The 27,621-nt window shown below is 44.9% G+C and overlaps 1 protein-coding gene and 1 long non-coding RNA gene across 6 annotated transcripts in view; one reads left to right on the top strand and one right to left on the bottom strand.

Moving 5' to 3' along the window:
• The window catches only part of FRMD4A (FERM domain containing 4A), a 544,823-nt gene that overhangs the window by 439,635 nt on the left and 77,567 nt on the right, over positions 1-27,621 (bottom strand). The window lies entirely within an intron of this gene.
• LOC117082543 lies at positions 20-26,708 on the top strand. Of its 2 annotated transcripts, XR_004436657.1 has the most exons (5): positions 20-166; positions 9,832-9,925; positions 18,328-18,380; positions 26,135-26,214; positions 26,389-26,708. It is a non-coding gene; the product is annotated as an uncharacterized LOC117082543 (long non-coding RNA). The 2 variants fall into 2 exon arrangements; XR_004436656.1 differs by lacking the exon at positions 18,328-18,380 and having other exon boundaries at positions 26,389-26,699.

Genomic DNA, 27,621 nt, shown 5'->3' with positions numbered 1-27,621 from the left:
TTGTCTTCAGGCAAGATTATCTCCAAACCAACCCATTGGGGTAGAACCCACATTGATACTCTCCTGGGAACAGGCTCAAGGCTATCGGGAAATCTTCCAACTTGTGTCAAATCTAACATTTGTCTTTCATTTAGTTGAGACCAATCTACATATGTCCAGGTTAAAGGTAAGCTCCTTCCCGCCCTCCAGAAGACACAGGCAGTGGCTCAGGTGACCTGCTAGCATGGAACCTGTCTCTGTCAACAATAAGTTACTGATCACCTGCTACGTGTGAGGTGCTCTCCTGGATGTGTTTCATTTTATGGTATTCGACATCTGTTTTCTCATGTGACCCTCACATGAGATTTTATGTGTTTAGGTCATGGTGTGGGGTGTGACCATTATAGGACGGATGAAAAAAAATGAAGCTTGAAGAAGTTATGTGAATTGCCTGAAGTCCAGAGATGGCAAAGTTCAAACTCAAGTCTCCTGGCTCCAAGCCCATGTGTTTCCTCTTCTACTACATCAACCACTCCCCCTGGGCTGCCTTGTGGCACTGTCCGTTTCTGTGGAGACTGGTACATCTGCCTTAGTGTCTTCCAGCTGGGTGATGCTTGTGTTAAGGCTCCATATTCTGGAGGTGTCCCGGGAATTCTCCACTGGAAAAGGGAAACAGGACTAACCCTAGGTCTTGAAGGGTTTCCCTTAGAGCTTGGGACAGTCAGAGGAAAGCACTGAGTGTCCAGGGTTTGGTCATCTTTAAGTGCTCTTTTGCTTTTGAAATAGAAATAGATCGTGCATCTGTTGAGCCTGTAGTACTAGCTCCTTCTCTAGGTGATTTTGGGGGCACTGCATGTTGAATCCTCACATCAACCTCATGAGGTTTGCGCTGTTGTTACCTCCAAGTTGTGGATGGGGAAAGTGAACCATGGGGAGTTTACATACAGAGGTGGCAAATGGCCAAACTGGGATTTGAACCCCTCCTGGGGATCTGCTCTTAGCCTCTCTACCATGTTAAAGGCCCTGGGATCCAGCACCCCCTCCTTCTGTCTGATGCCCTTGGTCCATAGAAGGAAAAGCCCAGACCTCCTGGTGTCCTGGACACTCAGAGGTAATCAAAGCCTGGACACTCAGCCTTTCCACCTGAAAAGTGAAAGAAAAGTCAATCAAAGAAAAATGACAGAATTGTGTTCTAATATTTTCATTAATCAAAATTATGGTTCCTGATTTCATCTTTTTGACATCCAACACCAATGTGCCAATAATCAAGCCCCTGGAATAATGGTGTTTAATAAAAAGGGTGAAACCTGCAAGGCTTTTAGGCAACACATTTACCATGGCTGGAGAGTAGTGGGATGTGTTGGTGTGATTCTGTGTGTCCCTTGGTACCGCAAACACCCATGACGTTTAGTAAGACTGTGTGACAACAGCACTGAGCAGTTGAAGTTCTTGTAATCCACTGCTTGGGGCCAGGCTGAGACTCAGAACTGGGTGTTCTTGTTTTTTGCATTCGCTGCTGATTATGTTGAGGAATTAGATGTGAAGGTGGGCCAGGGATGGGGCAGATGGGCATATTGAATGTGTACCCAGAAACACAGTGGGGGTTTGCGGTCAGTGATGTGGAGTTTCTATCCACTTGGCAAGGGGTAGGGAGGGTGAGTCTATACAATTTAGTCACTCCCTGGGTCCATCGTATCTGACACCAAGCACAACATGAGCAGCTCCAGTTAGCAGGAAAAGGCGAAAACCTTCCCTTGGACCTCCTACCTGGACCTCCCTGCTCTGAAGCAGGAACTGAAAGTAAAATGCTGTGTGGGCCAGCCCTGCCGGGTCTGCGAAAGGAGAGGTGACTGCAGCGGCAGCTAGTGGGCCAGCCCCTGGCAGCACATGAAGCCATAGTGATGCCCCAGCTGCTGGGCTTGTCAGCCACAAAGGCCCCCGCTCCAGCCTGCCCCCTACCCTGCACCTGGAGTGTCTCTGGAGAGGTATTTCCAAATAGCCCATTCCCTGACCCTCTTCATTTTTGTGTTAATTATGTGCCACCTGAAGGTCTTTATGATGTTCTATATCCCCGCTTCTTCTCCCATGTTGTTTTGCCTCCTGTGATACTGGAACTGGCTCCTGAACAAGGGGATAGTCTAGGAAGGGCGCCCCACCTGCCATAATGGGAGCCTTCCAGCACCTCAGACTCTTTATCATCCAATTCATGGGGAGCAGTGATTGGACAAGCAGGACATGCTCCATCCTCAGGCCATGTGAATGCTCCAGCCAAGATGATTGAACCTCTTCTGGGGTGGGGACTGTTTGCCAATGGTTTGCTGCATCAGATGGCCTTTTGGATCCTGGGCACAGCTACAATCATGGAAAGGATCTTGGAAGCCACTAAGCCAGCCCTGTCATTTTGCAGATGAGGAAACTGAAGACTGGGAGGGAGGATATTCAGCTTGAATTTAGGGTCAGCAAGAGGATGCATTGAGGAAAGAGCCCAAGGTGGTCAGCGTCCAGTTGGTATCTCTATACCTCATGGTTCTGTCCTCCTGCCTCATTGCCCCAGGCTTGGATCCTCAAAATAAGGAACTGATCTCCAGGAGATAAATGTGTCAAGTCAAAGACAGGCTTCAAGAAAAGAAAGGCACTCTGTTTTGCAGTAGGGAGCACTCTGCTGGGGGCTCATGTGGCTCAGACGTTGATGGAGCCGTCATCACTGTAAGTGGAGATATTAAGCACTGTCCTAACTAAATCACAACTCTTTGCTGCTTTTATATAAAGATTACTCATGTTGTAATAATAGCCCATAAATTAATAAGAACCATTAAGTTTATGGGCTCCTAGTCAGAGTCCTTTCTAGCTATCAATCTGGTTTTTAATAAACTCTCTGTGACTTATAAAACCACGGTAGTCAAGTTTTGGTCTGACTGAGTGGCATTTCTGATACTGACTTCCTTCTCTACATGTGCGGCCATGAAGGTAAAAGGACCCATAACAAAACAATTAGATTGCAAAAGGTGTCAATTTGTCACATTAGGCAGCTGCATTCAGGCCAATGTACTTCCTTCAGGGTCTGGGTGCCTGCAACCACTGGGGGTCTTGCAAGCATCTAGCAGGATAGGAGAATAGCTCAGATGGAAGAACAGACAACAAATCCACCGCCCACTGAGATCCTGTGAAGGACGAACCCCTGTGCAGTGGCAATATTGAGTGGGAACCATGTCTGCCCCAGCAAGGAACTTAACTTCTCATCTAAAAATCATACCAGTCCTGCATACCTCATAGGAGCAATTGAAGATAAAAATAAGTCAAGGTTCAGTACAAGCTCCATCTCATGGAGAATATGAAAGTGCCATCATCCAATAATCATAATACAGAGCTATTATACGCAAAATGCCTTTCATCATTCTAAGCTCTGTGCCAAGCACTAGACATTCATTCTTGTTTTTGATCCCTGCTGCACCCCTAGCAGGCAAGAAGTCTTGCTCTCCCAAGGCTAAGAGAGGATGGCAACTTGCTTAAGGCAACACAGTCAGCCTACTGTGGCAAATTCAGACTTCTGATGCAGGTCATTGGCTCCAAAGACCACAGGCCTACACTACCCCAGACCATTTAACATGTCATTTTTATTAGGTTATATTTGTCCTAATTCACTCCATACTTCTTAAATATTTTCTATCAATTGTCAAAAATACAAATACAGGCCAGGCGTGGTGGCTCGCACCTGTAATCCCAGCATTTTGTGAGGCTGAGGCAGGTGGATCACGAGGTCAGGAGATCGAGACCATCCTGGCTAATACGGTGAAACCTCGTCTCTACTAGAAATACAAAAAATGAGCCGGGTGTGGTGACACGTGCCTGTAGTCCCAGCTACTCAGGAGGCTGAGGCAGGAGAATCGCTTGAACCTGGGAGGCGGAGGTTGCAGTGAGCCGAGATCATGCCACTGCACTTCAGCCTGGGCAACAGAGTAAAACTCCAAATCAAAAAATAAGTGAATAAATAAATAAATACAATCTAAGATATTTTTACTAATAGCCCAGACTTGGATTCTGCAAAAGATGTGCAATCTCTGTTAATAACCAACACAAGTAATTTCAGATAGAACTACTACCGAAATAGGTATCAGACTATTTAAGTAGGTTGATGCAACTTAACCTCTCTTTCCTAGGAGTAGCTAGAAGCCCTACAGACTTAAAGGGTAGGGGATGAGGGGTAGACATTGAGGATCCTGGAAATGAATTAGTGCTCTTTCCTCCATGCTATGGTATCTCTTAGGCTGGGTGGTAGAATTAGTGGCCCATGGTTCTGCATTTCATTGCAATCTAAGCTGCAGTGAGGTGGAGCTGAGGCCCCAGCATTGAAGTTGAGTGAGGAAAAGGCACCTGAAACTCAACTGCATTTCAGTTGGTGATTGGTCTTCATGGGAACTGCTAAAATGTAAAGAGAGTGGCTTTGTGGCCCGTAACGTGGAATCTGCAATCATACCTCCCGTGGCATTTTTGGAGCTACCCATGACCTTGATAAGCTGCTATTAACAGGGATGGATTTGGCTGTGTCTCATCTGCAGTGCCCTCCAAAGGTCTGACAAAGAGCTGAGCAAATAGATTTTACAAGAATGTTCCCTATTTTGTTCCCAGTACCTAATACAGTGTCTTATACATAGCATACACTGATACATATTTGCCAAACAAGACAGATATTAATGCCTTGATTTACTGAAACAAAGACTCTAAGAAGCTAAATGCATTAACTTGTTACACATCACACAGATCCAACTAATGTACAAGGTAAGATTTGAAATTGGGTCTGTCTGAATGTAGAGTCAGTCCCTGCCTCAATCACTAAAACACTTCTGGAACCTTCTGAGGAGACTGAATCTGTAAGATCCTTGTCACAAGCACCTCAGGTAATTTTGGTGCAAGTGGATCACACTTGAGAAAAGGCCATTTTAGTGATATTTGAATGACAGCTGACATGTTTGAGCTCTTACTCTGCCCTCAGCATACTTGTATAATCTTCTCATCAACCCTAGGATGTAGGTTCTATGACTCTTGCATTCTAGAGATTGAAAACATCAAACCAAACGTGAAGCACTGAGCGGTTGGGTAACCAGCTCTGGTCCCTGAGTTGGTGAGGGACGGATTCAGAAGAGGACTCCAATTGTGACACCGCAGAGGACCTGCTCTTGGCCACCACACTCTGCCAGCTCTGCAAGAAGGGGAGGGAGGGAGGGAGGGTGGAGCGTGATGGGCTCTTACTGTCTCCATTCGGTTGTGTCTTAGCATAAGGGGGACTGAGTCCTTAGGCCCCTCCAGCAGGAAAGGCTCACAGCAGCAGCCCCTCCCGCCCTGGGGGTCAGTCTGTATTCACACCTAAGGGCGGAGCTAAGTTGTGAATTTGACAAAGGACTTGCGCAGTGTCTCTAGTTGCCTCAGTTACAGCTGTTGTCAGTGTCCACCAATGGATGAGGAGGTGCTTCCTGCAGATTGCTCTCTTAGCCACAATTCCCTCATTTATGGCAGCAAAGCAAGCCAGTGATTGCAAAAGACAGGAATAAAACAGAAAATCTTGGAATGAGCATCCTCCTATAAAAAGCGTAGAGTGACATCAATAACAGTTAGACACCTTCTCCCCACCTTCGCACAACTGTAACTTTTTGGCTGTTAAAGGAGCAGATGATCGTATTTCTAAAGAAAGAATGCCATGATTCAAGCCCTGGAATGAATAAAGACTCATTTATGGGAGGTTATACCCAGAGGAAAATAGTAAACGGGCACGTGTTTTAGCCCTTTTAGACTTGTAAATGGTCCACATGTGGTGTGCTCCAAAAATGGTGAAATCATCCCGTAAAGCACTCACAGCACTGACTGCTGCTTGTGGCATCACGGGGAAAAGTAAAAAGGCCCATGCACAGAGGATTTTTTAAAACTTTTCCTCGAGACAGAGTCTCGCTCTGTTGCCCAGGCTGGAGTGCAGTGGCGTGATCTTGGCTCACTGTAACCCCCGCCTCCCGGGTTCAAGGGATTCTCCTGCCTCAGCCTCCTGAGTAGCTGGGATTACAGGCATGCGCCACCACGGCCGGCTAATTTTTATACTTTTAGTAGAGATGGAGTTTCACCATGTTGGTTAGGCTGGTTTTGAACTCCTGATCTCAAGTGATCCACCAACCTTGGCCCCCCAAAGTGCTAGGATTACAGGCATGAGCCACAGCGCCCAGCTGGGTTTTTAAATTAATATATGCCCTCCTGTAATAACTATATTTTAAAATTTCTATGTTTTTGTGATGTTTTGACATCTCGGGTCTTACAAACTGGAGGAGAGATGTCCTTTCCTGGGGTTAACTAATTCCTAGAGATCCCAAGCAACTTGCTCATAAGCACACTTTTGATATGCAAACCAACTAATTCAGAGTTCATACTCTTACCTGCCTCCTTTATCAGGGTGCTGCCATCTGGGACACAACCCTTCTGCCCTAAATTGCCCCAGGGCCAGCTACCAGACAACTAGGACCCCCCATATAACCCAGAGCACACTGAACATATTCAAACTCGTTTGAACCAACCCTAAGCCTGCTCAACCCCTCACCCTGCCTCGACTGCTCCTTCTCCTGAAAACCACCATAAAGCTGCCTCTCCGTGCTTCTTCCTCGCTTCTTCTGCCTCCTGGCCGACCCTGGTGCTTCCCCGCGTGGCTCTGTGTGGCGTGGCTTGCCCCCTACTCTTGGGAACTATGAGCAACAGACTGTCTTTTTGATGGTAATGATCCCCTGATCTGTTGACGCTCTGAATCACCTCCTTACTGAAAACCACAATACATTCTTCTAATTCTTACAAAGGGAATCCCGCCTCCATCTGTTTATAAATCAAGAAGGGTTCATCACATGCTCTGAAAACTTTCATACAAAGTAGGTTGCTTGTGCCATCGTAGAAGCACGGTTAAGAGTAGGGATGTTTGGAGATGAAGACACGTGATTGACTCCTGACTCCTGTTTACTTAACTGTGTGGCCCTGTGCAGGTTATTCCCTTTAAGTCTCAGCTTTGTCATCTGAAAATGCCACAGCGGACGTGCGCCTCACGTGGTTGTGGGGTTTCCATGAGACGATGGATGTAAAGAACCCAGCAGGCCACTGGCTTTCAGTTAGTACGGCACAAACAGTAGCTTTTCAGCAGTTATTTTCTCCCCACTCCACAGCCTTGGTACTGCCACTCCACAGCCCCTGGGTGAGGCTCTGACACTTTGCAGGGAGGACGCATTCTCATCAGAAAGAGAGGGAACAGGTCTCAGAAGCTCACTTTCAGAGGGCTTGCCTTTCAACTCAAAGCCCGTGGGGATGCTGGGGACACAGCCTGCCTGCCATGTGAGACGCCACCATGTGCCAGAGAGCTCAGCCTGTGGAACACACAGCAAAACTGCAACTATCTTCCCTTCTATTCATTTGCGCTCACTGTCCTGTGAAAACCTCCTCTCTGTGAAATTGGTGGAGTCACGATTTTGGGGCTGGACCATCTGCCTGGTCCCAAATGTAATTCATGAACTTGGAGGGATCTGCATTAACTGTTCATTTCAGCAGGAAGAATTATCAATTCATTTCACAGCTTTGAGAATCTGCACCTTTTTTCTGGACTGTGGCAGGCATATATGGGTTCTGGCATTCTGATTAGCAAAGCGGCCAAATTTTCCCTTTTTTTGCAAAATCCTCTGTCTTCCACTTTAATATGAGTGCCAGTAAATATTTTATGCCGAGGTCTTTTCAGAGCACTGTATCCTATTTAAAGGCATATATTCCACCCTAGATATATATTTCTTTAGTAGATGTACACATGTAACACACATATAAAATAAATGAAAGTAGTATACTTTTCTAGTTATCTCCAAAGAAGTAAAACTAATTAGATAGAATGAAGAATGGGCTATGCTGATTAATTTAATTATCTGTTTAACTAAAGGCTAAACAGAAAGCTTATTGAGGTTTCTACCCTGGTAATAAAAAAAATCTTTCAAATGTACAAGACCACTTGTATGCCTTTCATAGACTGAACATGTAATTAATTTGGATAATTCAGCTCTGAGCCTCAAGTTCACTAGTGTTGACATCAAGTTTGTTGATATAAAAGATTTGATTTGATTGGATTTTCGTGTGTTCTAAAGAAATGTTAGAAAAAAATTATGTAAAAAAAATCTTCATAGCTTATTTTTTTATCATTTGCATCTTATGCCTGGTAAGTGGAAAACAGGATTATTTCCCACTAACAGAATTTGGGATAATCAAGTTTAATTAAAAAGCATTTTATCATAAACTCTTCACATCTCCAGCGCAGAAGATAATGGCTCTTTCCAACAATGGCTATATTACCATGTTTGGGCAAAGTTTACTGCCCTCTTTAACCAGGGTATGGTATAACATCCCAAAGAAAGCCTATCTTGAAAATCTTTTATGCATCAATCTCTTATGAGAGCTTATTTATATAATGTATGGGTTTTTTTCTTTAAGAATTATAAGTGATCACCATAACATAAAGAGACACCACTGAGCGGACTCATTCTTGGTCTTCTTTCTGATTCTGGGAGATCCAGAGCTCTGGCTCTGCCACTAATAGCAGGGAGTTGGAGAAATGATTTTGCTGCTCTGGAGCTCAGCTTCCTGATTTTGGAGGCGGGGATGTCTTGGAGGTTCTCCCCACATCTGGAATTCTGGGATTATATGGTGCCTTATGCTAGTGGTAGGGGGTGTGTATTGATAACCAAACATCCTGGTTTACCCAGCATTGAGAGAGGGTTCCTGGGACTTAGGAATTGGAGTGTGAACACTGGAAACTGCCAGGGCAAATTGGAACCAGTTGGCTACCCTGGTTGCGAGGGGTGGGCTGGTGGTTTGGTGTGTGTGGGCATAGCCTCTGATTTATAGAATTATAAATTATATATATAATATAAATTATATTTATATATTTACAGGATTATAAATTATATATGAATTATATAATAGATAAATATTTACCAAATCATAATTTATTAATATATATGAATTTTATTATATATTTATAGAATTAAAAACTATACATTAATTTTATAAATATATAGACATAATTTATATATTTATAGAATTATAAATTTATATTTATAGAATTATAAAATATAGATTAATTATATTTAATTCCAAGCATTGGGGTGAGAAGGAAGATCCACAGGCAAAGTACTTTGTATATTTTCTGGCACAGAAGCACTAAGTGAACATTACCTATGATTATTATTGTTGTTTTTCTCAACTGTTTCCACACTTGTCATCTCAGAGCCACAGTGCCTGTGTGTGTGGCTGAGGTGCTCAGACCGACAGGTGAAATGACTTCATTAGTGCCCTGGCTCCTGGTGGGATGACAGTGGAAACCCAGCCTTCTGAGTTGAAGAACTGGAACAAACATTAGCCCTGACACGTTGATCTCAGTTTGCCTTTGTGAGAAATAGGAATGAAATGTGAACATCTATTTCAGGTGATGTCATAAAGCCCAATTCAGAAGATGGCTATGATTTCAACAGCCTGTCGGCAACATAGATTTCAGAGTAACTTACAATCAATCATTAATCTAAACAACAGTGCCGTGTGCACCCCATTATTCACACAGAAGGGGAACAAAAGGAGGCTTGCTTTTGAAGGCTCGTGTTGCAGGGGCTTCTGCTGGATACTAAAAAGCAAATGATAGTTGGGGATTGTTTGTCATTCACAGGAGGAATCGGATTTCTTTGTGTTTATAAAGTCACCTTGGTATCTGGAAGGAGAGCAGAAGCTATCAGAGCCTACTTTACTTAGCAGTCTAGGATGCTAATTTATTTGCCTTTTTCTTATATTAATATCCTTATCTGTAAAAAGGGGGAAGAAAATAAGGCTGTTTTGAGGAGATGTGGCTGAGACAATGGAAAAAGAGAATTATACTCCTGAAATCCCAGCACTCTGGGAGGCTGAGGTAACAGCAACGCTTGATTCCAGGGATATGAGACCAGGTGGGCAACATGATGAAACATCATCTCTATACAAAAAAAAAATGACATTTAACTGGGTGTGGTGGTGTGTATCTGTGGTCCCAGCTACTCAGGAGGTTGAGTTGGGAGGACTGCCTGAGCGTGGGTGGCTGAGGCTTCAATAAGCCATGATTGAGCCACTACTCCAAAAAAAAAAAAAACAAAAAAAAACAAAACATAAAACAAAAAACAAAGGAAAGATGAATCAGGCCAAGCACAGTGGCTCAAGCCTGTAATCCCTAATCCTAGAACTTTGAGAGGCTGAGGCTGGTGGATCACCTGAGGTCACGGGTTCAAGACAAGCCTGGCCTACATGGCAAAACCCCATCTCTATCAAAAAATGCAAAAACTAGCTGGACGTAGTGGCACATGCCTGTGGTCCCAGGTATTTGGGAGGCCGATGCAGGAGAATTGCTTGAACCTGGGAGGTGGAGGTTGCAGTGAGTCAAGATCGCACCACTGCACTCCAGTCTGTGTGAGAGTCCGTCTCAATCTCTCCATATAGATATATCTATATATCTCCATATATATCTATATATCTCCATATATATACATATATACTATATATACGTGTATATATGTGTGTGTATATACATATATACACACACACACAACCACAATAGTCCTGATTGTCCATGTTTCTGGGGACAGCAGCAGGAGCTGCTCAGAAGATTCCCGAGAGGGCTGGGCAAGCTTGGAGTGGGATGGAACAGCTACTTGTAGTGCTCAAAAAATGATGGTCCCCTCGGAGGAGCTAACGTCTGTGTTGAGGTTTATGATGGTTTCCACTATGTGTGGACTCACGCCGGGTTCATCCTTAGCTAAGTCTTCCGTGCCATTCCCCTGCAGATGGTTGTACAGGCAAAGGTGGATACCTTTTCTCTCCCATGCTCATTCCACTGTCGCAGACTATATTGTCCCTCTCCATGCTCCTTCTGTCACCAACAGGTTTCCCATTCTCCCAGCCTTACGTCACCAGCCCAATCACCCAACTGAGGAGCGAGCCTGTGAGTGGATAGTCCCCGGGAACGCTGCCACCAAAACAGCGTGTTTGAAAACGTACAGATAAGATAGAACCAGGCTGGGCCTGTTCCCAGCATGCTGGGTAAGAGGTTGCAGAGAATGAGCACGACACTGGGCACACCTGGAAATTGCTCCTGGAAATGTACAATGTGGACTGGCGTAGGTGGGCGCCTTGTAGGTACGCACCCACTTAGTCCTCACATCAACGGTACACATAGGTACTGGGTTCTCCTGGTGTCACAGACCCCTCTGCAGTGGCCACAGCTCAATGGCCTCCGTCTGCCTGCCTATCCTCCAGCTTCAGTGTGCTTTGCTGCTGACAGCTCCCACCTGCTCCCCGCTTCAGAGGATGGCCTTTGGGCTCCTGATGCTGTTTGGGTCAAAGGAAGAGAGCCGGGGCGCACTGGATTTAAGGCCACGCTGCCCCCCTTGCCGTGACTCAACTGGTGAGAAGGTCTGAAAGCTGAGCTCCCTTTCCCGAAGAGGCAGCAAACTCTGAGATGCAATTTGCACTGCAGACTCCCATGGGGTGGGAACAGGCAGCAGCTGGGACTTCACCTGAGCTTGCACCGCCAGGCGGTTGCTTCTTCCATCTATCTTGCTTGCCTTACACCTCTACTGGTTTCCCTGGGAGCACTTCCTTGCCGGGCGAGGTGGCGGCGCCTGTAGTCCCAGCTGCTCGGGAGGCTGAGGCAGGAGAATGGCGGGAACCCGGGAGGCGGAGCTTGCAGTGAGCCGAGATCGCGCCACTGCACTCCAGCCTGGGCGACAGAGCGAGACTCCGTCTCAAAGAAAAGTAAAATAATAATCACTTCCACTCAAATCCTGGGTTCACACCCACTTTTCCCCAGGAGGGATTAGAGGTCCATAAAGAGGCAGTCACGGTCCAGGCTCACACAGCTAAGACGTGGAGGAGCAGGGGCGCGGAGCAGGGGCGGGGAGCAGGGGCGGGGAGCAGGGGCGGGGGCGCGGAGCAGGGGCGGGGAGCAGGGGCGGGGAGCAGGGGCGGGGGCGCGGAGCAGGGGCGCGGAGCAGGGGCGCGGAGCAGGGGCGCGGAGCAGGGGCGCGGAGCAGGGGCGCGGAGCAGGGGCGGAGCTGGAGGCTGGGTGCTTGTCAGTTCTCCAGCTGCCTATAATAATGAGCCCGATGCCAGCTTACCCAGAAGGGGCGAAGATAAGCGCAGGGGTGGGATGGGGGCTGCTGGGCAGAGCCTGGAAGATGAGTCCTCACTGATGAGGAAGCCCGTGGAGTTGGTCCACTGATGATAAAATCAGCTGGGAAAGTCGATGGAGTTTCCCAGGGCTTGAAGTCCATTGACTTTCCCAGCTGATGTTACCAAAGCTTCCTGCTGACGGTACCTATTTTCCCACAGGCCCCTGGCACTGGTTCTCTCCAGAGGCTGAGTTTCCCTGGGGAGACAGGAGTGTCCAGCGTGACCACCATTGGCTGACTTCCCATCCATGATTCCTTGTTTCCTCCGCTGGGGCCCACCAGCCCCACGGTGGACGAAACCGCTTATCATCACGGTTCCCAGAGAGGACGGGCTGGCCCAAGTCTGCACTGTCACCTGCTCGGGGGGAAAACGAAGCCCCTCCCCCCGACTCCCCGCCCTCCCCGCAGCATGCTGGGCACAGGGCCAGCCTGTTCTGTGTTTTCAGTAAATTTTCAAACACGCTGGTTTTGGTGGCAGCTTTCACAGTGATTATCTCATTAGGGGCTTGGCCCTGAAACACCTTATTTATTGTGGATTGAGAAAAGTTCACCTTTTCAACCACTAAAACCAAACCAAACCGAAACAAAACAAAAAAACAAAAGAAATAAAAGAACCAGGCTATAGTGTTCCTGGAAAATTTTCGCTTGTGGGAAAATACCTCCCTGGTCCATAGAGAGACGCCGTCACCAACAGTGTGGAGTTATCAGATGGGACTGGTCCGGCTTCGTGGGGGCCGGTATCAATGTCCAGGTAGTTTCCAGACCTTGTTTTGTTTTCTCTGTCCTCTTTGTAAACCCACGGATTGAACCTCATGGGCCCACAAGTTCCTGATTGCTTCATATATATTGCACAGATTTGTTTGGGAAAATAAAATAGATCTTGCTCTATCCTGACAGAGCAGGGCCAATATTCTCTAGGAGAGGGGAGAACTCTAGAATGGATGGCAGCACTGTGAGTGCGTAAAACCCTGCCGCAGGGGCAGATGGCTGCTGGGAGAATATTTATAGCAGGGATCTAGAAATAACTGTAAGGGAAAAGCCTTGTGAGGAGGAACAGAACAAGAGTCTTCAGGGTGGCACTTGGAGACACTCTTGTTCTTGCCTGGGGTCCTGGAGGGCTGCAGGCTGACCGCTGCATGGGAGAGAATATACGAGGTATTCACAGGGTACACAGAAGTCATAATACTTTGTGTAGATCTGTGCCACACAGATATGAGGAGCTAGGGCTTGGAAACAGGAAGAGAAGTGGCAGGATGGTTAGGAGCATAACTGGTAAATGTTGTACACTCAAGGCAGAACCCGTGCAAGGACCGGGCACTGCAGAGCTCCAGGACAAGAGCTTGGGGACACGACAGTCAGCCAGCCCATGGGCATCATGGAAACAGCACTTTGCAGGCATCTGAGTGAAGCACAGGAAGGAAATGCAGACACGGGTCCAGGAGCACGGGGTCGGGTTAGAATCAGGCAGCATCCCTCCAGCCGCTCCGTGCTAAAGCTTTCATCAACTGCTCAGACAGTGGGGATTCAGTTAACATTGGAACCATACTGCAATGAGGCCTGGGTACTACTTGTAATTTTCTGTTTATTTCTAACTTTATGAACGGCATCAAGTATTCTTCATAGCATGGATTCAGTACTTTGCAACAAATCTCTTTGCCATGGGTATAAATTCATGAGTTTCAGGTTTCATTAAAGAGAAGTACCCAAATGAAGTACCCAGACTTAATATTTGAAAATTTAATTTTGTTTATGTTTATTTTCATTTTTCAAGAGACAGGGTTTCACTATGCTCAGGCTGGACTCAAACTCTTGGGCACAAGTGATCCTCCTGCCTCAGCCTCCTGAGGAGCTGGGACTATAGACACACGCTGCCACGCCCAGCTCAAACTAACATTTTACTACCTTGTGAAATATTGCCTAGTCATTATCCCAGGTCCCTGACAACACAGACCAGCACAACATCAGAATGACACCAAACCTGTTATAACTGCAAGGTATGCACAGGATTTCAAGAAAAGAGATAGAAGAATGTTTAGATTCCTAAAAATCTTCTTAAAAGAGAACTCCTAGCTTTCCACAAAATTCACGTAATTTCTGAAGTGATTTTTATCTTTTAAAAGCACATTAAAAAGCAATCAGGTGTTGTGTGTGTGTGCATCTGTACAGCAGTAAAGGTTGTCTCCCACATGGCATTTTTAAAAGGCAAACAAACCCCGCACACCACTAGAACTCAATTTTGGAGAAAATTGCTGCATGAAAAAATTGCACTGTGTGTATAAAGGTTTTTTTTAAAGAGTGTCTCTTCCTGAAATGACATATTCGTTCTTAGTTGTTTTGTTTTGTTTTGTTGTTGTTTTGAGACGGAGTTTCACTCTGTCTCCAGGCTGGACCGCAGTGGTGTGATCTCGGCTCACTGCAACCTCCGCCTCCCAGGTTCAAGCGATCTTTCTCTGCCTCAGCCTCCTGAGTAGCTGGGATGACAGGCATGGGCTACCACGCCCAGCTAATTCTTTGTATTTTTAGTAGAGACAGGGTTTCACCATGTTGGCCAGGATGGTCTCGATCTCTTGACCTCGGGATCCACCTGCCTCGGCCTCCCAAAGTGCTGGGATTACAGGCGTGAGCCACTGTGCCCGGCCCAGTCTTAGTTTTTTTATTTGGGTGGTTTTCCGTCTGCCTCATTTCAATAGGGAAACCAAGAAAAGCTTGGCATTGATTTGCTTTTCAGTTAGTATATCATGTGATTTATTCAATACATCTTTAAGTCTCCAACTGGAATCACCAATGTTCTTAACAACTTAGGTTACTCACTTTCAAGATACTGAACATATTATTACAAACACAACCATTCTGGAAAATACAACTGTCCACTACATATAGAAACTTGGCCTCAGATGACTGTCTTCTTAGCAAGGGACAATTTCTATTCCCCTGAACCCCACCTCACAGCTCTTGATGACATGATTGAAGCTAAGGCAAGGTCATTTTCTACTCCTGACTTGAATCTTTCTTACAGCAAGTTAACCAGGAGGGGGCTTGAGTGGTCCCAAGCTTCACACTCGAAGCCAGGCAGGTTTCTTAGGTCTGCTCCCAGAATGTACTGGCTACTGGGGGCACCTGACCGTGTAGAACCCAGCAGACAGTGACCGGGTAAATACTCAGCACTCGGGTTCCATTCTCTGGTTGAATAAAGGCAGCATCAACCTGCCTATGGACAGTGATTGAAAGCATTTCACTCCAAATTGAGCTACACACTCGTGTCTTCAGGCACAGCCAGGCATAGCCAGGACAGTTGGTTGCAACAGGACTGGGCCGACTGGGAGCTGAGTGAGGCGAGGCTGGGAATAGACTCTGTTGCTGGCCTTAGGAGACACGCAAGGGCAAAATGAGAATCTGGAGGTAGCTGTAAGCTCTCTGATGGCAGGGACTGTGTCTTACTTCCACTGTGTCTCCAGTGCCCAGGTCAGAGTCTAGCACATAGTAACCTTCATCAGTGTTCGTTTAGTACAGACATCAGAGAAAGGTGGGGTTTGCAGGGGTGATCCTCATCGAAGGGATGCATCGTGGTGTCCCATTTAGTGGAGGACACTGTTGGGGACCTGGAGGTGGTGACATTCAGCAATTCATAGGCATGTGACTGGCACTCAAGGAGGGAGTCTGTCATCAAATGGGGGGGTCCCAGGACCAGGCTGGGATACAAAGGTGGGACTTTAGGCCTTGGAGACTTTGGCCACAGCAAGGTAGGACTAGATGAGGTCAACTGTTCACCAGAATGGAACTCAGGCCTAGGAGATAGCAGAGACCTAGGTATAGAGAAAGAGCCAGGAATGCAGAGAAATCCAGCTGTGAGGACTGAAGTGTAAAGTCAATATATTTGACCCAGTGATGCTGCTGTGCCCAAGAGTGTTCAGCTGGAACTAGAGCTCCCTGCCTCACTTCTGTTAAGGATCCAAGCCCAAGGCCAGGGCAGGGGGCATGAACGGGGATCACATGGGAGGGGGGAGGCACAGAGGCTGTGGAATGACTGTGCCTGCCTTTCTGATCCCAGCAAGGTTGGTCTTTGCAGGCTGCCTGTATGGCTCAGCAGTTTCTGGAAACTGCCGTTTCAGTTTATTTATGATTGTTTTCTTCCCCTCTGAACAAAGTGCATTTAGGTTAAAAACCAGGCAGCACATAAATAAACTAATTGGAAGTGTGTGCACTAAGATGTTAGTGTCTTTTAATAAATTCAAAATTTTAGAGTCTTCCCAAAGCAGAAGTAATATAAGATCCTAAGCTTTACCTGCTAGGAAAATGTTAACATTGAGTTTAAAAGGAAGAAAAAGGGTTCTTCCTGGTTGAGAAAGGGAGACGGTGGTTATATGGAGAAATTAATCAAAGGCTAATGACACTTAAATCCTTGACATAATCATGAGGTTCACTCACCATCTAAAGAAAACACACACTCGTAATGCTCACACCCACTCATACATAATAAAAGCTTCGACGGGATGAGTGGGACCTGCTTGTACGCACTATTTTCCGCAAAGAAAATATGTTTATAGGCAACAAACAAATGTCTTTGATTTCAGCTGTATTATAAATAAAATTATCAGCAGAGTGCTAAGAGGAGGTTCCATAATAAATCTTGGCATTTCGTCATTTAATAGAGACTAGATATCCTGCTTAAAGCTGAAGTTTGTCTCTTATTACAAATGTCACAGCCCATGACTCTTAGAAGGATGTTTACGACCCACAATTAGATATCCTAGAATGTTGAATTCTGCTTGCCTTTGAATTTCTTTTCAAAAGCAGTCCTCTTTCCCTCACTGTTCACTGCCACCTAGTGAATTCAGCTGGGAAAGAAACCATAGCTGGAAAGAAGATGCTTTTTTAAAAGGCAACAGCTTTCACCAGTGACTTGCCTTGCCAAATGATAATGGAGCAGGAGGATGGAGGCTTTTGTCAAACAGGCCGTGGCAAGGACAATGAAATTCGACCCATCAGAGCAGAGCACATTAACAAAGCCCCTGTCCAGGGGAAGCTTCTGGAAGGAGCAGCTCAGGTGAGCAACTCATGACAGCTCTGGGCTTCTGATCTGACAGTCTGGTTCAAAAGAATCAAAGTCTGTTCCCTTTGATTCCCCTTTGATTGAACCCAAATGCCAGGCAACGTGGCGCACTGCCCATCCTGGGCAGATGTTAGGGGCTTGGTACAGAGAAAGGGTGTGTGCAATGATGAGGCCTGTGCAGGAGCCCCAGTCTACATGGGAGGCAGCAAAACCATGTTAACGAGACCCCCTAGGGGATGATCACAGAACTGAAGCAAGTGGTAATCAGAATGGAAATGTAATGATGTGCCGCTATCCTGCTATCCTGCTTCCCGGCTCTGGTATGGGCCAGTCTCCTCTCATTGTGAACACAAAGGCTATAGTCTCCTTTCAAACGGAGAGCAGCTTCTACCCAGGGTCATCCGTGCTGTTCCTCCCACACCCAAACAGAAAACTGCAAGAGAGAGGTGGGCATGGTACTGATTCAGTGAGCCCTGCATGGCTCCATGCGGCCCTACTAGAAAAATCCTATCGCTTCAGAAACCTCCTTGCCTCTCTCGATTGGGCATGAGGTTGGCAAGAGTGGTCTTTGGTGACTCTGCTCTGTCCAGGTTCTTTGCAAGAGCTGGAGAAGTAGATTGCTCAGGTTAGAGGTGTAATGAATACTCCTGCAGTCCCCCACAAAGATGCACTGAAGATTTGCAGTGGCTACTGCCATTGGCCCATGTGTGTGCACATGCCAAGTGTGCATGTGTGGACATACGTGCATGCATGTATATCTATGCCTACGCATGAAGGTGTATGCTTGTGTGTGCACATGTGTATGTATGTGGGTGTGTGTGAACCAAGAGATCCATACATCCATATGCATGGATGTATATCTGTGTATATGTACACATGTGCATGTGTGTGTGTGAATATAAAGGAACTGAAGATTTTGAGTCTCTTATTGATGCAAATTGTCTCCGAAGGGTGAGTTTTAATGACTGTGACAGTTAAGGGGAAACCAAGACAAAGAAACCAATGATTTTAATAATTAAATGAGACCAAAATAAAACTCTAAGATTTATTTTTTTCACTCAGGAGACCACTGGCCATTCAGCTCATGACACTTCTCCCCATCAGCATTCTCCAGAGTAAGTGCTTCTCTCCCCAGGAACTAGTTCAAAGTTTAAAGGATTCTGCGTGGGACTGCCTGGATGCTTCCTGCTAGCCATCACTTTCATGCTCAGAATAGATTTGCCCCCTTGCAAAAGTGGCGCTGTCACTTGGCACTGGGACACTCACTGATTTGATGCCATTTGTATCGTAATTTACAGTTATCGATTGAATTGGAAGGCTTGAACTATCCATGGGTACATAAGCTATTAATAGAACAATGCATAAAGAGCCGAAGCACCTCGCTGGGACACTGCAGTTTGAATTATTTTACATACACACTTCTAAATGCACTCTCAACCTTAGCACTTTGCAGCAGCCTGTGGGCCAGTGTTGCTCACTGCATCCATTTCTCCAAAATCATCGTTCCTCTCCAGTGTGCTGGATTGGATCCCTGTTCAATACCAAGCAATGAACAAAGACCACATGTGCCAGTTTTAGCCCATATATGATGTGGTGTATAAATATGCATAGCTAACATGCTTTCCAAAACATGACCCACTTCTCCAGAGTTTAATCATGCTGGGACCTCTTCCAGAGGGTGGGGGTCCCTCTCCAGGGCAAGTCCACACCAATAGAAATAACCAGAGCACTCACTGCCCACGAATCAATAAAACCAGAAGATGAACAGGAAGACATAAGGAAAGCAAGTGGAAACTGGAACGCTACAGTAATGCTCTGAATTTGGATCGTATGTGCCCAATTGTGAGAAGCTGCAAAAATAACCCTCACCATCCTGTTCTTGGGGAAAAAAAGGCACCAAGCCTTCTGCTGTGATCAGGTTGTTCCCCTCCAAAATTCATATGTTGAAATCGAATTCCCAACGCGTGGGCATTAAGAAGTGAGACTTTCGGGGGTGATTAGATCATGAAAGTGGAATCTTCATGAATGGGGTGAGTATCCTTATAAAACAGGCTGGAGGGAACCTGATTGCCCCTTCTGTCATGTGAGGACACGTAGAAGGGACATCTGTGAGCAATGGGCCCTCGCCAGACACCAGATCTGCTGTTGCCTTGATCTTGAACTTCCCAGCCTCCAAAACTGTGAGCGATCAATTTTCTGTGGCTTATAAACTACCCAGTCCAAGGTATTTTGTTACAGCAGCCTGAACTGACTAAGCCACCTGCTGACTTGACTTCTTTCCCTGGCAACAATTATGGAGAGAGACTTCTGATCTCAGAAGCCCACGGAGGGAAGTAAGTAGGGAGCTCAGATGTGAGTTCCTAACAGAAATCTAGGCAACTTTGGGGCAAATAATTACTTCTTAACCCAACTCTGCAAATAAGTAAGTTTTTCAGTATTAGATAATTCGCACCAAAGTTACAAAACATAAATCACCTAAAGAGGGAAAGGTTGAAGCAGCTAATTTTGTAGGGGACTCACTTTGCTTGGCCAAGAAAATCATTGGGCAGACCTGAACTCTGCTCTGCAGGAGTTGATGACTCAGAAGAGACACCTGAGCATGAGCTGCAGCGGCAGTGAAATGGGAACGTTAGGACAGTGCATTCTTTCCCACCCACATGATGTTTAGCTGCATTGCATCTTATTTATTCACTAGAGAACAAAAAACGCAGGCCGGGTGTGGTGGCTCACGCCTGTAATCCCAGCACTTTGGGAGGCCAATGCAGGTCGATCACCTGAGGTCAGGAGTCCACGACCAGCCTAGCCAACATGGTGAAACCCCATCCCCGCTAAAAATACAAAAATTAGCCGGGGGTGGTGGTGGGCGCCTGTAACCCCAGCTACCCAGGAGGATGAGGCAGGAGAATCACTTGAACCCGGAGGAGGCGGAGATTAGAGATTGCAGTGAGCCGAGATTGTGCCATTGCACTCCAGCCTGGGCAACACAATGAGACTCCATCTCAAAAAAAAAAGACGTCATTTGTGGATGGAAGACATCCTGGTATATGCCATGGATTCTCTATCTATAGGAAATTTTAGAAATAGCATTTTAGAAAAATTTTAGTTGCTTAAATGAGTCACAATGAGGTTTTAAAAATTTCATTCTCATTGCAAACTTTTGTTCTCTGGCTAACAGGAAGGATTAAGGCAGTAAGAAATAATAATAATTATTATGATAATAAAGTAGCTTGTATTTCATGAGCACTAACTATGTTCTAGGCAACTGTACTAAATGCTTTTAAGTGAATCATCTGTTTAATCTTAATTTTCACAGTGTTCTTTAAGATAATCTTACCTGTCTGCCTTACAGAGGAGGAAGCTGAATTGCCCAAGGTTCAACAGCTAACATAGGACAGAACTGAGATGAAAACTTTGGATTGTTAGATTCCAAATTTAGTGCTCGTAATTATTATCTTATACTTGTAGATATATTATGTGTTAGGTATTTAGTTTTATATAGACTGGTTAGTTTTAGTTTTAGCTTATATATAAACTATTTAGTTTTAGTTTTATATATTTTAGCATGTCCAGTAAAACACTCATTATAGCCTAAATTTATAGGGCAGAGTTAGCAAAGGGATGAGAGATAAAAGAGAAAAAAATCAGAAAACTTCCAAGATAATTATGAAAGAATACCTATGACTTCTTGAACACATATATGTAAATTATAATTTATAAATTATAGATTATATAATTTACAATATAAATTATATAAAATATAAATTATATAGAAAAATGATATATTATATATAATGTATTTTCCAAATCCAGGAAGTTCTCACTGGATTATTGTGGCAGCCTTCAAACTGGTCACCCCTAATTCCTGTCTCTGTTCTAGTAAATCCATTCCTGTAAATTTCCATTAGAGTTGTGGTCCTAAAATGCAGGTCATATCATTCTCTCCGATATTCTATTGATTGATTGATTGATTGATTGATTGAGACGGAGTCTCGCTCTGTCACCCAGGCTGGAGTGTAATGGCATGATCTCAGCTCACTGCAAGCTCCGTCCCCCGGGCTCACGCCATTCTCCTGCTTCAGCCTCAGTAGTGGCTGGGACTACAGGGGCCCAACACCACGTCCGGCTAATTTTTTTTGTATTTTTAGTAGAGACGAGGTTTCACTGTGTTTGCCAGGATGGTCTCAATCTCCTGACCTCGTGATCCGCCTGCCTCGGCCTCCCAAAGTGCTGGGATTACAGGCGTGAGCCCCTGTGCCTGGCTCTACGATATTCTCAACCCAACATTTTTCAATCATTCCCTTTGTTTGACTGATAAAGGAAATACTTCTGAATATGGTTCTCAAGAATGCCCCAGTCTAGTCTCTTGCCCTAGTGCCTCCCTAGCACCCATGTGGACAACTTTATTCAATGGTCACAAAGTCTGAGGCCTTCACTCACATCATGGACCCGACCTGTCCTGCTTCCCTGGCACAGTACAACATAGTGGGCATGCATATGAGCTTTGGAGTCAATGGAACCTGGATTGGAACTCCAGCTCTGCCACTTTTCAGTGGTAGGACCTTGGACTACCTGTCTAGCTTTCCTAAGCCTTCTGTTCTTCATCTGAAAAAGTGCATTGTTGAGAGCATCCAGTGAAATCACAGGAGCACTCCACTTTGCACACAGTATTCAGGAAATGGAAGCTGTTTTTATTTGCCTTGAGGAACTCTATGCCCTTTCTCAGATCCGGTTTTAGAGGACACCCTGGTACATAGGCGTCACCCCATCTCAGTCAAGCCTCAGACTCCATCAATATCACACTCAGGCCTGACATGTGGCCTAAGCCCATATCCATGGTTCAGCTTTCCTCTTACTCCTAGTCCTGATATAATTCCAATCACCTCTTCCTAATGTGTCCAGTAAAATGCTCAATATAGTCTCAATTTATAGGGCAGAGTTAGCAAAGAGATGAGAGACAGAAGAGAAAAAAAATCAGAAAACTTCCAAGATAATTATGATCAGAATAGCTATGACTTCTCGAACACTATGTGGCAAATCCTGCTTTAAGTGTTTACGTGCACAGCCATCCCTCCGGGTTTGGAGGAGATTGATTCCAGGACCCCTGCCTATGTCCAAATCCAGGAATACCCAACTCCTACAGTCAGCCCTGCAGAGCTCCTATACGAAAGTTGGCCCTGTTTGTATGCGCATATTCACAACCCATGAATATGATATTTTTGATCCTCATTTGGTTGATTAAGAAAAGCCATGTGTAAGTGGACCCTGTGTAGTCCAAATCCATGTTGCTCAAGGGTCTGCTGTACTTACTTAATAAATTTTCAAGAGTGGTATAATTTTTAGTGGTCTCTTTTACGTCTACTACCCAGAGAGATTAAATAAATTATAAAATGATGGAGCCCAATGCTTTTTAAAACTTTTTTATTTTTGGAGACGTGGTCTCCCTCTGTTGTCCAGGCTGGCCTCAAACTCTTGGGCTCAAGCGATCTTCCAGGCTCAGCTTACCAAGTAGCTGTAGCCTGGTTTGAACCAAGGCAACCTGACTTGAGGGTCTGGGTTCTGAGCAAGTACTTTCTCCCTCCATTCCCTGTCTGGCGCTTTCCTCAGTTCTCTGTCCCTGCCATTTATACAAACTCTCAGGTAGAGCACAGATCTCTGGTTTTCACCCCCACGTGCCGGACAGGCGGCTCATCCACTCCTTGTTTTGCCGTCAGCTCAGCAAACCCAGTTGCGGTGCCTGGCTGGCTCTGTCATTTATGTCAACTTCATTTCCACTGTCGTCTCGATTTACCTGAACTTATGAATTTAAAATCACTTATCGCATGTGGTGAAAGGAAATGTTTCCATTTTCTATCAGTTTTTTATTGGAAGTAGCATCCATGCTAGAGCTTCAAAGGATTCATTAGAAATATTGGACTGCAGCCAGAGCTTGAGACTCTTGGACGCTTGGAAAAAACATCTAGAAAAATTCCTTGTGAAAAGTATTTCCAAATTACTCTACCATTATAATTATTCTATCATTATCTGCAAGGATAGGCTGGGTTTGGGTCCTGGGAAACTTAGAGAGGTTTTAGGAAGAGCCATTTCAAAGTGGCTTTTCCACCGTATTTCCCCCCTGCCCTGCTAAAAGTGTGAATAAATGAAAGACGTCAACCTTTCTATATGCGGTTACAGTCTACGATCTGGGGTATTTTATTTTATATACTTGCTACGTCTTAGGACAAGCTGCACAGTGAGTCAATATGAGAAAAGCCAATCTGTTCAAGATTGTTGAAGTTAAGATTATCGAAGATTATTTCATGCTGAAAATAGAATATATATATATTTCTGATTGATAGGATTTTAGGTGGATTTCATTTTCCCCACCCTACTACCTATACTTTTTAGGTTTTCTAATAACAGAAAAAAATAAATATCTAAAGGAAAATCAATCACTTGATGACTTTACTGGGAAAACTCTGAACTAGAAGTTTGGAGTGTTAAATACAGTTTTAACTCTGTGTTAACTTTGTACAAGTCTTTCGGCATGTCAGAGTCCAAGCTTTTGTGTCCTCGCAATGTGTGGGTTGGATGGAACTGTGATGTTTAGACTTCAGGCCCCAAACCATAGGGTTCCCACAAGAACTTCTGACATTCCCTAACCCCTTAGCCCTGAACCACCCCAGGTTTCTACCAAAACAGCTCTGTGTTGTCTATTATATGTTTTACCTTTTAATATTCCCTATACTATTTCTATTTGAAAACATTTGACTTATAACCAAAAAGTTTGAAAATCTCTGGGCTAAGTGGCTTCTCACCTGTGATTTTATAATCCTCTTGTCAATCCTATATCTCATGACAACTGCAGGATTTCCCAGAACTTTCTACAGTGATCCTTCTTGGAGGCAATAAAACTCATGGAATTGGTCTGCAATAATTAACTTTGCTAAGACACTTCCCAAACTTTTTTCTTAAAATCATTACTTGCTACGGGGTCTTATGAGTAGATAAAATAGAACTAGGTAGTCTGCTCCTCAAAAGACCCTCAGATACTCACCATTGTCTGAAATTCCAAGACACTCATTTATGCTCTATTCTAATGTAGGTGTGCATTAGTTTCAACACATCTTTTGAGACAGGAGGAGAGAGGGAAAAATAACAGTGGGAACCTAGGGAGATAGCACATCAGATGATGGGTGAAGTGGTGAAGAAAGGAGATGAAAAGAAAATTGATGACACTTTCTTTTTTTTTTTTTTTTTTTTTTTTGAGACGGAGTTTCGCTCTGTCGCCCAGGCTGGAGTGCAGTGGCCGGATCTCAGCTCACTGCAAGCTCTGCCTCCCGGGTTCACGCCATTCTCCTGCCTCAGCCTCCCAAGTAGCTGGGACTACAGGCGCCCGCCACCTCGCCCGGCTAGTTTTTTCTTATGTCATATCTTATCCATATTTGGACCTCATCTTCATGGTCACCATCTCCATGCTTATGAGCTTCTACCTTCACATATGCCTGGCTTCTAACACGACACAACACAACACAACACAACACAACGCAACACATCTCTCCTTGTGAATAGTGCCCATAAACTCTTCACAGAGCAAAGCACCGAGGTATATTCTGTTCCTCTTCCCTTACTCTTCATTTTGGGATACCCTTTCAAGAGCATCTTGTCTAATTTTAGACATATCCCCCATCAATTATTGGATGAGCATCATCACTCAGCTATTTGTAGAACTTAATGAAAAAAATTAAGCTGCTTTTACTGGATTTAAGTCCAACCCATAGACGACCACGCTTTTCGGGAATAGAAGATGCACATTTCCTTCCATTTAAACATCTTTTGGGAAAACACAGGATGCAAAGGAGCTCAGAAAAAGCTACAAGAAAAGAACACAAGTGAGGTGGTCTGTAGATTGGAAGATTCTTTCCTAAGTGACAGAGCCTAACGTTCCCGTACCAGCTGTAAGTCTCCTGGAATACCTTCACAGCATGCAGCTTAATCACCTTCAACAGATGTACTGGGCCGGACATGGTGACTCACACCTGTAATCCCAGCACCTCGGGAGGCCGAGGCGGGTAGATAACTTGAGGACAGGACTTTGAGACCAGCCTGGCCAACATAGTGAAACCCCATCTCTACTAAAATATAAAAACTAGCTGGGTGTGGTGGCACAGGCCTACAGTTCCAGCTACTCGGGAGGCTGAGGCAGGAGAATCACTTGAATCTGGAAGGCAGACACACTGAGTAATTCCCTGCTTATTTCTCATGCACCCAGCTCTTCATTGCACAGGTATGTCAGGGTGCTCTGACCACAGAGAGCCAAGACCCAATCCACCCTCCCACAATGCACTGGTTATCTCACAACCCACAGTTTGAAACGTTTTGGAAATTAAGGGACTTTTAGTGGGAAGGGATACTTCAGAGAAGCTTTTCCCTGTAAATTTTCTCAATTTTATCCACAGCAAATATCTGAACTTCAAAAGCTTACTCAAATTAGATGGATTTGGCTTCTAGTACAACTTTCTTGAGTCTTGAAGATAGTGAGAAAAAAAAAGTCCTGCAGAAATGAACTGCGAAGAGAAGGGCTTGGGTGTTCTCATTTTGGCATGTAGCCCTTAAAGAGATCTGACAGCTCAATTTTCCAATATGATATGCAGGAAATATGAAATTAGCTCTCAATTATATCTGGTACAGTGATTATGTGCATGGGAGGTTTCACGTGGGGCAACCTGTCACAGCCACTTTCTGAAGCTTTATTTTCCTAGAATTCAAAACCCAGCCTGTAAGAAATTGAAAGCACTTAGAAGAAAGTTGAAAGGAGGAAAAGATTTACTTTCTGTTCTATGTGGGTGTCATTCTTATCTAATTTCATAACAGAAGCTTCTCTTCCACACAGGTGCCTTGGCCAACAACAGGCCGTATTGCTGAAGTGAAAAGATGGCCAGCATCCACCCCTACATGCTTCATCTTCTCCATGTAAGAAAACATTCATTTTAATCAGATCAGCAACATGCCCATCTAATCTAAAATATTATACAAATACATCCTCACTCACATGTGTTCCGTGACTAAGCTTTGCCTAATGGGGTGTTAATAGAAATCTCCTGAAACAGGTGGGGGATAACCTTCTCTCTCTTTTTCCTACTGCAGCCTGGAATACAGATGTGATGCCTGGATCTCAAGTAGCCACTTGGGGCCATGAGGCGATCCACTGAGGATGGTAGAGGAGCAAAATACCAGAGGCCCGGGTCTCTGTTGACTACAGAACTTCCAAAAGAGCCCTGGATTAACTACCTGTGGGCTGTTTTTTTCACAAAAGAGAAATAAATATCCTGTTTAAGCCACTATTAACATATCTAGTAAGCATTAGTTTTTCTATTATATGAAGCTGAATGTAAAATGAATCGATATCATTAGCCTATTTATTTCAAATATCAGGTTCTCATTAGTATAAAATTGCTAAGATAAGGCAGCACGCTCTAAGGGGCACCTTATTTCACCTGCCCACCCTATGGCCAGAGTCATTATTGGAATAATTATTTGGAAGGTCACTGAGATGTTTCTCTTCTCTCTCTTCCTATCATCTGTCTTTCTTCTATGATAATTCATAGAATTTTTAAGGTTCTAAATTTCATAAAGATCACATTGAAATGATAAATTTAAAATGGCTGAACCTATCCTCAGCTAAAAGATTTACGTTCAGTCAACGATTCCTACTAAGCTGAAGTCGGTCAACTACAGACAAGGTATGGTGGGTACCAGTTCCTCCTTGCTGTGAATTGGAGCAAATGCTGGCTTAGAGAAAGGTCTTCTCTCATTTTTTCCCCCATGTTTCATGTGCTTCCCACAGTCCTCCTGCCATCGAGGTCTACACTGCCATCGAGGTCTACACTGCCATTGACGTTACACTGCCATTGTGGTCTACACTGTGGTACTCATTTCCCTGCTCTAGATCTCTTACTTTGACTTACACCAGACCTCAGTCTCTGCCCATATAATTGCTCAAGTCTAGAACCCCAATCTTCTTCTCTAAGTGGGTTTCCTTTCTTCCCAGATGCTCTACTCCCCAGAAAGGGAAGGCGAGGCCACACAGAGCCTATCTATGCCTTCCTGCCCCCGAGGCTCTACAGTGACCCTGCTCAGTGCCCCTAGCCCCATCTGTGCTGTAACCCCAGCCTGGCCTGAGTAGAAAGGCCAGGGAGACACAAAGCCAAGATAATTTCTCCAGCCACTCTGGTCCCCATGAGCCAGTCCCAGCACTTGGAATGCTGAGGTTAGAGCATGGGAAATTGCCAACTTTCAGCCACTGTGGGTCCATCAAGCTGGCGATTTCATGTGGTTCAACTTAGTCCTAGAGCTCTCACTGTGTGTGGCTCTCCTATC

This window comes from Trachypithecus francoisi, unplaced genomic scaffold (genome assembly GCF_009764315.1).
Source record: "Trachypithecus francoisi isolate TF-2019V2 unplaced genomic scaffold, Tfra_2.0 Lachesis_group9, whole genome shotgun sequence".
Taxonomy (NCBI): Eukaryota; Metazoa; Chordata; class Mammalia; order Primates; family Cercopithecidae; genus Trachypithecus; species Trachypithecus francoisi.
This window is presented reverse-complemented; position numbering and strand designations above follow the sequence as displayed.